The 14,611-nt window shown below is 40.4% G+C and overlaps 1 protein-coding gene across 1 annotated transcript in view; it reads left to right on the top strand.

Annotated features, from left to right (window-relative positions):
* The window catches only part of zfpm2a (zinc finger protein, FOG family member 2a), a 122,734-nt gene that overhangs the window by 59,340 nt on the left and 48,783 nt on the right, over positions 1-14,611 (top strand). The gene's annotated exons all lie outside the window — the stretch shown is intronic.

The following is a 14,611-nucleotide window of genomic DNA, read 5'->3' as shown; positions in this document are numbered from 1 at the left end:
ATTATACAAATAGATACTGCACAGCTACACCATTGTTGCCTCAAACTGTGACTTAGAGGTAGGACACTGCTTCATAGTGCTTGTTCTGTAAAATACAGGGTTTTTCTATCTCTCTTTCAGGATAACACTGTTACACATTAAGAAAAATGTCTAATCAGTGTCAATGGTATGCAGTTATTCAGAGATCATTTTATTTACTCACTGACATCCAATGATTCCTGGTTAATGCAACAGCATTTGCATTTCTCAGGAGCTCCAGTTTGGTTCCTTCTCTGTCTCATACAGGTCTTGTATCCATAAAACTATTGTTCCCACAGCAGTAAGGTTAAGACCAGTCCCAATATGCCTACCTGAGAATGTCCCTTAGACAGAGTCATCCTCAGTATCGACTGGTCTGCAGTCAGTTGCCACGCATTTAGCAAACTCTGTTTATTTGGATTTAGTTTCAGTCACACGTCTGTGGTGATTTGCACTCAGCGAAATAGTTCTCCACTAGCTTCTGTGATGCAGTTGGCCGCTGACATCAGTCTCATTAGCTGCACCTGTATGCTGCAGTGTGAGCTTGGAGGTGGCAGTTTAAACTTGAATACTTTGGTGATATTTTAATTTCATTTCACATAGTACATATATCTTTTGACTTGTCAACTGAACAGTGTGGGAGTTTTTCAAGTGATGTGTGCCATTCAAAAGTGCAGTGGGGTCGTTATTTTCAATCATGGGTGTAGCAAGAGCACAGGGAAGGAGCAGTTACTTAACTACTGTCTGCTGTAAGGGAAATAAAATAGTATGGGATTCAAAAAGTTTGCCCTTTGATTTTGGACCTAATTGCTTTGCAATTAACGCTGACAGCCCTAACTAAAACCTTTTTTATTGAAATTATAACAAAGCTTACAGCAGAACTGTTTAGAAGCATGGGTAAAATCTGTTGGCCTTCCCTAATGTTTCCCATAAAATAACCGTTTTCAGAGGAGTTTGCTCTGTTTTCTAAGCCCTCCTTGTGGTTTTGAAGTCATCAGTGGCTTTAAATAACTCAGGCCATATTATAGCCATGAAATATGGCTTCTCTCAGGGTAAAGCCAGTTATCCTTGGGCGGAAAAGTGATTTGACAGAGCAACACCTCAAGTTGCCGTCCAAAGTAACACACTCCATATATTCTCCAGCAATCTCTGCATGAATTTCCCTGAAAGTGATCCAAAACCAACCTTCAGCTGTCCCTGAAATGGACCTCAGGCTGTGATGTCATATGACAGATCTTTTTTGAATGGTATTTGTCCTCAGTGCTTTAAGCAGATATAAACTTTACAAAACATTAAACCACCTTCTAAACAAGAGTCATAAATTGATTGCACTCTTGGCAAAAGTGGAATTTATTGCTGCTTTCCAGACTCTCCCCAGGTTTGCTATTTTTTTTTCTTTGTGTAAGTGAGCAGGTTCTGGTCATCACCTGAAAAAAGGCTGTTGAGGGGTTATAGGATATGCCAAACCTCCCTTGCAATTAAAAGCGTAGGAGGAAGCTTTGGCATCTTGCCTTTAAGGATCTCATGTGTATCTATTCTCCTGGGGCCCTTTTAATGCTTTGCTGCTTGCCCCCCTCCTATACTTAGTTTCATCTTTCACATAGCGTACTGGCTGTTAGCAGCTTCTCACCATCTCTCATTAAAGACGAGGTCAAACTTGCTGGCAGTTTTGTTTTATTGGGCACTCCTTTGATGGTTTCGTGTAACTTTTTGTTCCTTAGAATCTGAATGGAAAAAAAATAAAGAATCAAATATGAATCAGTTCATTCTTGTATTTTTGCACATAAATAAGAAATCATTTCTTTACAGCGGCATAAAAAAATAAGATATCTGGCTATCATACGTGGTTAGGCAGCCATAGGCAGAATTGCATATATGATGATGCATTTAATTGCACACCATATTAGGCCATCAGTTGTTCCAGTTGGAGGCAAGAGAGCTGTTAACACTTTTCAAAACTGGCACATCAAGCCATGCAGGAACGAACTCAGATGCCTCACCTAAGGAGGAAAAGTGTGGGGGGGAAGTGTGTGTGCGAGTGTGTGTGTGAGAGAGAGAGAGAGAGAGAGAGAGAGAGGGAGAGAGAGAGAGAGAGAGAGAGAGAGAGAGAGAGAGAGAGAGAATGGGAAGAAAAAAAGAGCTAGTTTCTTTTTTTAATGTATTAGTTTTTGGTAAGGGCCGCTGGTGCCGCAGAACAGGGTTAGGAGGCGGTGGAAAGCTTTTGAGGTAGAAATAAAGGCTCATTGCTTCATGGGTCTCTGCCTCAGCTAGGAGGCACTCTCAGTCTCTCTTATGATGTGTGACCTCCACAGACTATTAAATCTCCTTTTGCTCACCCAGTTTTTTCGAAACCATTGAGGTGAATGAATTATCCAAAGGCAGCCAGGTCTACTGCAGGAGTGACACCTCTCTCGTGCTTGAAACACATGACCTGCTGGTGAGATATTGATATGCCCTCTATGAAATCAGACATATATTATCCCTTCATTCAGACATGTCATTTAAGATATGACATTTTAGATGTCAAGCTGCATTGGTCTGTTTCTATATGCCTTGGCATTATGCCCAGAGAGGTACAAAGGTGTAATGACACTTTAAAGTGGCTGAGAGCAAATAATGGAAACAGTTAATTGAAGGAGCTTTTGCATTAAAATGTACAGCAGCATTTAAGCGCAAACTGTGCTGTTAAGGAGAACAGTATGTACCCACACAGTCTTACAGAGACCAATAGAAAGGTGCGTAAGGATGGAAAGTGGGGCAGCTGTGGCTCAGTGGTAGACTTGCTTGTTTTTCAATTGAGGGTTCCATCCCAGCATCTGCTGTCACATGGGCAAGACCATAGACTGTATACAAAATGGACGTAGTATCCGTGAAGTCACCCATCTGTTCCTGAGCACTGTTTTAAAGCCAATCATCAGCGGGTGCCATATTGGAAATGCTTAACACAACCAAACTTCGTCCGAGCTAGTATGAGGTAAAGAGGCGGGCCTTTAGCCTTTTCGATAACAGCGACAGGGTGCCCGCCTGTCAATCAAGTCAGCCATGTCCTTATTTGGGCAAAACACATAGATTCAATATCTTGGAAAATACAGAGTTATAGAAACAAACAGTTTGTGCAGAAGTTAGCTACTCTGACATCCTCCGTTTTTTAAACCAGACTGTAAACATGTTTATTAATGCTGCAAAGACCGTCTTCTTTGAATGGGTGTGTATGTGGTTTCTGGTGTTTCTGCAGCCAGCCTCTAGTGGACGCTCCATGAACTGCAGTTTATAACACTTCCGCATGGGCTTCATATTTGAAGACCGGATGTTGCCGCTTGGGCAAGACATGCAGTCACCGGGCAAAACACTGAACTCAAATTGCTCCCGGGGGACATTGTCATCAGTGTGTGAATGCATATGAATGAAATAGTTAATACTCATGGTCCCTAACTGTCGTAGCCTCTGCCATCAGTGTAAGAAAGTGGTGTTAATGGGTGCATGTTACAAGAAGTATAAAAGCGCTTGAGTGGTCTGAAAGATCATGAAAGAAGTACAAGTCAAAGTCTAAAGTAGGAGGAGTTACTGGAAACACACGAAAGACAAATCTGAAGCTGGCCTGGCTATATGTTGTTGGGCAAGGTGTGATGTGGACTGGCTGCTGGTAGATGATGCTGAGGAGGAACAATTGATGGAGCGTTTCAAGCAGTTGATCACACAGACCTGGAAAGAAGAGTAAGACGTTCGAAAAAAGAAAGACCTAAAAAAGAGAGAAAGAGGAAGCAAGAGAGAGAGAAGAGGAAAAACAGAGGAGAAAAAGCATGACAGGAAATTTGGGCATCTGCAGGACAGAGATAGAGTCACATCTCTACCGTTTATCAAAGAGGAAAGCAGATTTCACAGCTGATGGGTTGGCTGTGGCAGGTCTGCAGACCCTGGGGGCTCGGCTGGGCATGAGAGACTAAAGTTAGAGTTATTGCTGTTACAGGCCTGTTAACACAATAACTTGCCTGTATTGGACGCATGGCCTTTTATGTGGTATTTTGATGCATCCTATATGACTCTTAGATCGTATACAGATTTTATACAGTCTGTTTATGGAGTTCAAACCACCAAAACTAACTGAACTAGATTAAAATAGATACAGTAGTCTGAACCAAAAATGATAAGGAACTAGCTCAGGTCAAAGCACTCTGTCGCAAGAGAGGCAGGAAGGAAGATAGGTAAGCTTACACCAAGAACACACACAGTAAACCCACATACATAAACATACTTACATAGCAAACAATGTAGAGTGAAGAAACACACACAAGCTTGCAGTGTGCTGCTGTTGTCAGGCTAGCTCTGTTCCTCTTCCTCCTCCTCTCCTCTTCTCTCTCCCCTCTGTCTGACTGATGGAGCTGCCAGAGCGCCGTCTCATCCCTCACTTCTCTCACTGATCAATCAGACCATTAGACTCCAATTACAGCCGTAGCCCCGGCGCAGGTGAGCGACCAGCACATTCAGCCGGCTGCCGACGCCACTGCCCAGCTTCCTCACACTCCAAATTAATGTAAATTAATAGTGACACTCAGACATAAATGTCTGCAATTGAGGGGCCAAATTAACGGGTCGAAGCTATTGAGTAGCAGGTGTCTTTAAAAGCAGTAATTACCTATACCGGACAGAACCAAGAGAAGAGGGTGGCCCACAGCTTGCCTGGAGTAAGAGGCCTGGCCCCGGTGAGCATTGCTTTATTGTAGGTGTTAATAATTGATTGGGAGGCAAGCTATTAATGAGCAGCAGATTTAGTGCTCTGTTGTGAGTGTGTGTTGATGATGGTGTTGCTGCCTCTTGTACAATGCCTTTCCAATGCTAATTACTAAGGCTTAGTCAAGGTGCACTGTAATGAGTCTGGTTTGAATACAATTCTGGTCTTTATATGTTTTGAGGGCCTTTTTGTGCAAATTACATGGTAATTGTAATGCATATGACTTGCTTGATTGCAGATTGAAATCTGTTCTTGTGTTAGTATTGTGTCTTACATCTCCACAAACTTGTTAAGTAACCATAATTACTGCCAGGATAGGTTTAACATTTAAGAAAGAAACAAATGTTATTCCTTTTTCTTCATGCATCCTGATATTAAAGCAGTTGTTCACAAGAGCAGATTATGAGAGCAGGATGAAAGTCAGTAACTCTAAAGGCAGGAGAGAAATAACAGATAAATGACCTTATGTTATTTCTTTAAATTCTGTTTTCAAAACTTGTAAAAGATATAAAAGAACCTTTCATTTGTACTCCTGGTTCTGGTCTGTCATACTGAGGAAGGATAAAGATTTTATATAAATGATCCAAAACGCACATGAGAAGAAAGCTGTTACCTATGCTTGCACATGTGTGCAATGTGTTCACATAATTAATACTGCATCTATTTACACATGTGTTTTTGGGTTATACAGTAGTGGCAGTGTTTGTGTGGGTGGGCATGTTCAAGCAGTTCGTTGTGTGTGAACAGGCTGTGAGCTGCTTTTGGCTGCGAACACAGAGCTTTAGCTTGTAGACTACAGAAGAGCAAAAATGTCAAGATACTGTCCTAATTTTCACCTGGGACTGAGGGAGAGGCAGAGACTGTCAACTGATGGAGTGTGATTATTGTGTAATTTAGTACAAGGGTAGGAATATGGGCTTGTGCAACCAAAAAATGCTCCAGAAATTATTCATCCCATCACTCAAGCCATTTATCTCACCCCTGTTGCCCACCCTCTCCCTCCAATATGTTTATTGTTAGCTACCCCTAAACTTTAACAAGTGGTGCAGGCGGATTTTTCTGTTTCAAAAATTATATATTTCTTCTTGTCATTGCTTCATTAATCAAGAGCAGGCATTCTGAAAAATGTTTTGTTTTGGAGGCTGCAATCTATTTTGTGTGTGCGTGTGTGTGAGTGTGTGTGTGTGTGTTGTAGTTAATCTGCGCCCGTGGCAGGTTTCCCCTCCGAAACGCAGCGCTAAGCAGCGGTATCGCAGGCCTATTGTTGTAGCCTCTGTCATAGCAAGGAGAGCCTGATGCAGGCCTGGGCTCGCCTGATAAGGAAAAGAGGATTCAACATGGCTGGAAAGGAGAATCAGTGGGACTTGAGAGTGGAGTACGGATGGGGCAGATGCGCTCACACACGCGCGCTCACATACACTAACACACACACAAACACACACACACACACAAAGGCATATGCACATTCTCGCACAGAGGATGATACACACATGTTCTACACAAACGGTCACACATGGGCCAACATACACACACACACACACACACACAAAAATCATCACCATCATCACACTGGCACATGCCCAGGCAATTATTTACAGTAACATCCAATTACATATGCAAGAAGGCACCCCAGGATAGGACCTCTGTGTAGCAAGCTGCTAAATGACACACATTTAAACACACAGCTTAGAATATGAATGCATATGTACAAAATCAAACCATTAAAAATATCAACAATTTGAAGTCTGAACATTATGATTTCTGTTTGCATTCAAAGGTGGTTTTTATTTTCTATCTGTAAGTCACACTGCCTCAGAACCAGTTTGAAAACAGCACACATTATCAAGACTAACAGGATTTGAATTTCTGTGTTGGACACAGAAATAATTTTGGCACAAAGAATATGGCTCCATCTAATGAAATAATGGGCCCAAATTTTAGGCGGAGAACCAATTGGTGATTGCATGCATCAATTATTTCTTGGTTTTAAACCAATATCAGGGCTCGGGTCTCTTCAGATGAGTAAAATGGAAATTATCTGGCATGATGTCCCTACATTTATCCGTCCATATATTTATCTACAGTATTATCGATGGTTTTCTTCTATTCAATGCAGGAATCTTCAAGCGAATTCTACTGAAGTAGCAGTTTAAAGCCTGGCTTTTCAACACAGATCAACATGACATTGGTGTCTGTTTGTTTGTCAGATGGAGAATGTATTGCAGGCTGTGGCAAAATAAACTCAGGACCTTTGTTTTTATTTTCATTGCCATTCATTTTTATTGCTCCAAGTCTTTGCTTTCAAAGTTTTGGTGTGCATGGCTAACAGATTTTGTCACCAATAGCTACAATTATACGCAGTGAAGCAACTGGTCAGTTAGGTAGTCAGAGCCACAGTATAATGGTAACAGCAGAGCTGAACTGTTGCAGAGATAATGCATGGTTGACTTCAAGTGAACCTGGCATATTGCTGTTCTTACATCACAGCACAACTACCCAAACTGATATCGCAGGTCCCCTGATAAGCAGAGAGGACTCACTGATTTGCTTTGTGCTCAAAATAATGGCGACACACTTTGGTCAGACATGCAAGGATACCGTTACCAGGAACAAAATGTGCTAAAACGTAAACCAGGTCTGGGGTAGCTACTGGTCGAGTTGTTTCTTTTCTAGATTATATTTGGTCTTGTCATGCCTAAATTGAGAGGAAAGGACAGTGGATGGAGTCAGAAATGGGGAAGAGAGAGTGGGGGATGTCATTCAGCAAAAACCCAAGGGTGGGAGTTGAATGCAGAGCTGCTGCTTCAAGGACTATAGTATTTCTACTTTACTTTATCAAACATTTATCATAGAGGTCTTAGATTTTTTTCTCCATCTCCTCCAAAAAAATATACAAATTGAACATTGGTATATGTATTTTATTATCCATGCACTATCCTTTTCGTTTTACTTTATTCAAGTACAACTTTATGCTTTTCTGTACTTCTATTACACTTCACTGTAATTTCAGAGGGCAATTTTGTGCTTATTACTATTATGACATAGAAACGGTTTTGGAATACTTCATAAAAGATACAAAGATACAAAATTAAAATAAATGAAGATTTAAAAAACATGCAGTTATTTGGATCGAGCGACCAAAAGGGAATTAATTCTAGCTTCATTTCTGCTAGCTGCAAAAGTAGGATACTATTGATGCACTGATAGATAAGTCTTCATATTTTATCATTTGTAATACTATTACACTCTTAGGAGGCTAATATTGCTGCAGATCAAGTACAATTACAACCCCAATTTCAAAAAGAGTGGGAAGCTATGTAAAATGTTAAAAACAGAATTTGATGGTTTGCAAATGATATAAACCTCATATTATGTTGAAGATAATGCAAAGACAAAAAATGTTCAAATGAAAATTGTATTGTTTTATGATTATTTTTTTTTTATTTGATGCCAGCAACAAACAACAGCAACTTTTTAAAAACGTTTGTAAATGTTTGGGATCCCAGGACAGCAGATGCTAAAGTTTTAAAAGTGAAATGTGTCCCATTCTTGCCTGATATAGAATCTCAGCTGCTCAGCAGTGATATTGTTGGTTTTTTAATGCGCCAAATGTTTTCAATTTGTGACAAGTTGGGACCCCAGGCAGGCCAGTTTGGCACCTGCACTTGCCATACTGTGCCATCCTTCTTCTCTGTCAAGCAGAGGTCACAACGTCCATGATTTCCAAAAAGAATGTTACATTTATAGTGATCAGACTATGGGGCAATTTTTCACTTAATCCATCTTAAATGGGCTCTGATATAGAAGTCACCAGCATTTCTGGACCATGTTCACATATAGTTTCCTCATTGCATGGTCCAGTTTTAACCAGCATTTGTGGATGTAGTGATGAACTGTGTTCACAGACAATGTTTTTTATGGGCCCATGCTATTATTTCCACTACAGAGTCATGTCTGTTTTAAGTTTTTCTAACATGATTGTTCTACAGATTTGACGTATTTGCCATTGATAAAGAACTTGTTGTTATTTTACTCTCGCACACAGACATGTAGCTGTCTGCTTACAGCAGAACTGTGGTGGCTGAAAGCCCCAGCGAGGCTTCAGGTCCTCGGTGGCACTCTTCACCTCAGGAGGGTGTTTTTGTCAGCCTCACAACTCTGTCAGTATTTCCTATTTGACAGAGATAAAAAAAACAGTCATTTAGCAAAGTGTAAGATGAGGAGATGTAGTATCTGCATGCTTATGTTTTCTTTAAATCATAAACACACATACACAGCTTGACATGAACAGTAACCGGGTTAATTAAACGGCTATACTAAATACTTTACTCTGACTGGTTATTTCCACAACTGTCTACTTTTGCTTCGTACTGTTGGTATATAACAGACAGTTGCACTTTAACGCAAACTGTTCACTGTACCTGATCCATTACTGAACATTGTTCATTCTAGATAGCACAGCACTGTAAGTAGTCACACACTATTATTACACAGTGACATGAAGATTATTTTGGACGATTTTTACACACAAGTAAGCAATGCTTACTTTCTGTCTTAAAATAATCTCCATCTAACCAAATTCTAAAACCTCAAATAGAGCTGCTTAGGACAATGACCAACTTTCAGACTTTCTGGTGCAGCCAGCACTTGTTGTTCCAAGCAAGACTTGTATTCCCTTGTAGAGCTTTATGTTTTTGTTGGCTGTCCAACAGAAAACTGGAGAAAGAGAATACATTTGTTGAGAAACATCAACTAAGAGAGGATTATCAGCTGCACTTGAGTGTTACCTGTATTTTTTATTTTTTGGTTTTGGGGGGCATATTTGCCTTTTTGATAGGGCAGCTGAACAGAGACAAGAAATACGGGGAGTAGAGAAAGCAGAGAAGACAGGCAGCCATTGGGCATGGCAGGGGGTCAAAGCAGCGACCAGAGGGCTCATACTTAAACTGTCAGGCCAACGATGCCCCCGTAAATGTCTTTTAAAGGCATCAATTATAGATATTAGATGACTGCCCATGGTTACAGAGTTGTATCACTTTGCATTGTGTTCCTTTAGCCTTCCACACAGATGGTTTTCTACATGCAAGTAAGGCACAAGTGGACAACTCTGTTTATTTTACAAATGGGAACCAGAACACCTTGGTACCTAAATCTGTGCCCATGCCTACATTCAGATTTTGCATTTATATGAATTATCAGTGAAGTGGGACAAAGTCTGACAAACTACAATAGTCCTGCTCTGTACTCGCTTGCTTCAAAAAGCAACCTTGACTGACAGCACACAGCAAGTCTTCCCAAATGAATAATTAAACAACAGTTCAGTAAACCCAGGGCCCCTTTATTTAAGAAATAAACAAGAGGAACCAAAAAGGTAAAAAGAAAGTAAAGTAAAACAAAGTGGAGTGGTGCCAGTTGCTCTGCCATCTGTCAATGTTGTGCCTGCACTTGTGATATGTTGAATCAAATTTCTTGAGAAGTGGTAAGGATAATCCTCAAGTGTTTCTATTTGTAAGTCTCTGATTGTCCACATGGCAGTCCAGCAGAAAGTGAGGAGTAGTGGATGACTGACCATTTCCTTTACCAGCTGTATAAATTTGCTGTCCTTATCCATTTTGAAAAAGATATAAATCTGAAGTAATCTGTAGCTTTAAAACAAGGGGAAAAAATAGTCAGAAACTTTGTCAAATCACATGTTGGCTTACAGCAAAGAGCTTTCTATAACAAAATTGTCACTCTTGGAAATTCAAAAATGTTCCCCTTATTCCCTTTCAGTCCCATTGGCATGGGGAGTGGAGAAGCACAGAGGCTTTGCTTTCTTTGCCTCCTTCAGAGAAAGGACAGCCACCCTACAGGGAGGCAAACCCCTGCTGGTAGACCTTGATAAGTCCTCGCTGTCCCTCATCCTGGCCTTAGCCCTCTGATGCTCAGCCTAGTTGGCTCGGGGCCTACCTTAAACAAAGCCCTGTCAGAATGACTCTGGACGGATGAACAACCAAGCAGAAAAATTCAAGTCTTCTGACAAAAAGGTTAGCATTGAAGATAAGATAGCTGATAGGTGCTGGAGGAGATGAAGGTCTGGACAGTGTCCATACTCTCCCTGGTGGTCCAGCAGTGTCTCATTAGATGGATGTGTATGAAGTAGTCCAAGCAAGAATATTATACCAAGGGGTCGTCTGCAAACTAATTGGGTAACAAAGACCATTTCCAGCTCAGAAATCCATCTTTTAACAGTCCGTGTGCTGAGACTCTGATAAGAGAGTTCACGTCTAATGCATTTAGTGAGGGGCAAGTTCAACATCTTTATCTTATTTACTTTACTTGGTGTAAATATTGTCGGTCTTTTAAGAAGGATTTAGTAAGACCCCATTTCTCTGAAGTGCACCCATGGATCAAACTATTGAACACTGCTGCAGAATGTAGACTATCAGGTGGTATGCCAATCACAGATACCTTTCTTCAGACTACTCTCCATTAGAACAAAGTTAAATATGCTTTAAATTTCCCGTGCTTATTCTTGGTGTCCTTTAAGATTGTAAATATGTTCTATTATTGTAATTATTACACTGAATTCAGACATAGGAATGAAGCTTAATTCTAAATCAGGTGGTGAGATAATCTGAAATAGTGGAGATGCTATTCTAATGCATCAGAAACTGTGTAACTCTACCAAAATAGAGAGGGGAGTTCAAAAGATTATTGAAAGCAAATATCTAAAGGGGGCACAGAGGTTTATCTAGAGTCTGGCGCTTTATTCAAGCATCATGCCTACTCTTCTATTGTTTGTCTTTATTTACTGATCCAAGTTCTCCATGTGTGGATATGAGAGCAGGGATTTGTTGTGACCTCACTTACTGATGGACTTCTGAGTTCCCTCTCTTCCTTTTTTAAGAAATCCCCCCATCCCCACGTTTATTCCTCACAGAGAAAAAGTGGATTCGTCCAGAGAATATGCCACCTGCCACCTTGACCCCCAGGGCCATGGTAATATCCATACAGGTGAACATAACTGGCTCCAGGTTCCCCATTATGTTCCCTTACACAGCTTCATGCTGCTTGAGGACTCAGCCCTAACTTACATGCAAAAGATCAAACAAGTCCTTCCCAATTGAATTCAAATGGGAAATTTTCAAGTAATTCAAACAGAGAGCAGTGAAGCGACAGGCCTGTTATGTCCCCGGACCAAAGCTAAACACAAAAAGTACATGTGAGTCTATGTACACTCTACCTCCAAGACATGATTAAGTCCTGGAGCACATGCATTAAAATTCAGCTTTTTCTTGTTTACAACTTCAAATAGTTCTTAGGACATGCGCATTATACAAAGTTTTGGAAATACACATGCATTTGAAGTTTAATTAAACATTATACATAACAAAGAAAGTTGGGGACATTATTGCATGGTGCTGAAGGGCTGGGGAAAGGAAAAGAAGAAGATTCATAGCGAGGTTTTGACTCAATCCGCAATAGAGTGGTGTGGGTGATGTACAAATATTTGAAGACAACCGGATGAGAGAGGATAGAAAAGGAAGAGATGGAAAGGATATTTCAAAGACAGGAGTGAAATCAAAAGGACTGAAAGGTAAAGAATGTATTTCAAAGGATGGTAGAAAAAATGAATAGCAAAAAGATAGGAGGAAAGTAAAGGGGTAGAGTTGGGTAGAGTTTCACCTCAATGTGCCTGAAGGTCTTGAAGAATGAAGGATGGATAGAGTGCATCCTTCTGTTTGATCTCCTTTTTCTCTCTCTCTCCTCCTCCCTGATTTATAGTAAGCAGCAGATTCAGTATAGAAATAAAAATAATACATAAATACATCATTTCTAAATGTGCTGTCAATAATTAAGCTTTAAATCAACAAGCAAAGCTGCAAACAGCCAATCTGCCTTATGACAACCAGGTTATATCTCATACATGAAACCGAACTTACAGTCACCATTTCAATGCTACCCACATATAAATACTGTCACTGTGAGCATTTCAGTGGAGTGAAAGAAGTAATAGCTAATGCAGCACATGAACTTTGATGCTTACAGTCCACTCAGCAGGATAAAAGGTGATTTAAATGAGAAAATATTTATTCCCCATAGCGCCGCCATGATAGCAGCTGTGAAATAAAGGCACATGCGCACAGTGATGAGTGTCCCTTTAAAGATTCTGGGAACAGCAGTGACTCTCAGTTTAATCGATTTTAAAATGAAAAGTCAATTTAACAAAGTTGAAAAGAGAAAGATGGGCTAAGGGAAGAAAAAAGCATTCTCTTGCACTCAAGCAGTAAACTAACTGCCACACGGAGCAGGCAGAGATTTCAGCTGAATTATCTCCCACCTCACATTTGCTCTTAGGCAAGCAGTTTAAAAGCCAAGCGATTGAGCCAGTGATCCAATTTGAAATGCAGAAATGATTAGAGCAGCTTGCCTCATTTCATATCGAAATTCTCTGATTTATGACAGGGCACCAGCCAAGATCTATCTCTGAAAGGAATTAGTGTGCAATTCCTGCATATTTCTGTTATTTAGTCTCCCAATAGAAAAGGCTGTAGCCTTAGAGAGAGGAGAGAGGGGGAAGCAAAAGGAATGAATGCGGTATGTAGGTATCTTTTAATTTCAGCAGATGTAACCATAGCCATTTAGAAGAGGGGAAAAGAACCTAAAAGCAGGTTGGAGGAATGAGGGTTTTTCCCACTTAGGATGTTCACTGTGAATCCTATTTCAGGGTGTACTGAAAAATATGAAGCCCCTAACTAAGCGTACACACAACTCTTTTTCCAAGCATGTATGGAAAAAGAAGACTGTCTGTGAGGTAGGCTCTGACCATTTTATTCAACAAAAAGACCCTTGCAACCCATCCATCCTTGAGGCTAAGAAAATATTAATACACTGAGTGATAACGAGGGCTGGAGGAAAATCTCTCTTAATGAAATTTCCAGTTGACCACATGCAATTTGTTTCATCGCAGTGAACAACTAATTGCAAAGGACGTTATCAAGGTGTGAGTGTGCTGTCTGCTGTAAACTGAGTGGTAAAACAGGTACAAATCCTTTATCCTCACTCCCATGTTAGAAACAGAGAACATATAAACTCGACACAACACTTACATAAGCCTGTTTTTATGTGTATTTATACTGCTAGTATCATCTGAAAAGGACATAGTGAATTTTAAAAAATACACAAGAGGTAAATAATGTCAGTGAGCAAACGTCAATGAAAATTTGGATAATTCCAGTGAAAAAAAGTAGTTATTTAAAGTTGTCTTTATTGAGGAAAGAGGGAAAATCTGCAACATAAAAGCAGTATCTGCCATTATTTGACTGTAATATTTTGACTGGTGTCTTTGTTTCAAAATGGCACCACTTCATCACTGAGTGGGCGTTGAAAACACGATGTACAAAGCCAATGAATGAATTCAGACGGAGTCGTTTTGATCTCTCAGTTGTCTAAATCCTGCAGCTGTGGGATCAAGACGGATACAGTGCCAGTTAGTGACCTTGGTGGAAAGGAAAAAAATGATAAAGGAAATAATCAACCTAGGTTTGTATTGATTTTACCTGGCCTGACCATGAAGCGGGTCAAGAGAAGCCAGTAGTGGTGAAATGGTCAGCCGTGATATCATTAGCTTGTTGTTTACACAGGAAAGCAGGGAGTTAAAGGAAGGCTGAGTGTCACAAGCCACTTTCTTCTTCACCTCCTTCAGCTGATCAGAGGATCATGGTATCAAGGAGGGATTAGTAGCGACTTGGGATTTGTGTGATTGGTTAATTTATTGCGGTGATGGCAGGTCTTTCATCTATGGCAACATTTAATCAGCGCAGCCACAGAGGCTATTACAGGTTAGCTACTTTCTGGAGTCAGTCCGGCTGTGCCATCAGC

This window comes from Notolabrus celidotus, chromosome 12 (genome assembly GCF_009762535.1).
Source record: "Notolabrus celidotus isolate fNotCel1 chromosome 12, fNotCel1.pri, whole genome shotgun sequence".
In the NCBI taxonomy this organism is placed as follows: Eukaryota; Metazoa; Chordata; class Actinopteri; order Labriformes; family Labridae; genus Notolabrus; species Notolabrus celidotus.
This window is presented reverse-complemented; position numbering and strand designations above follow the sequence as displayed.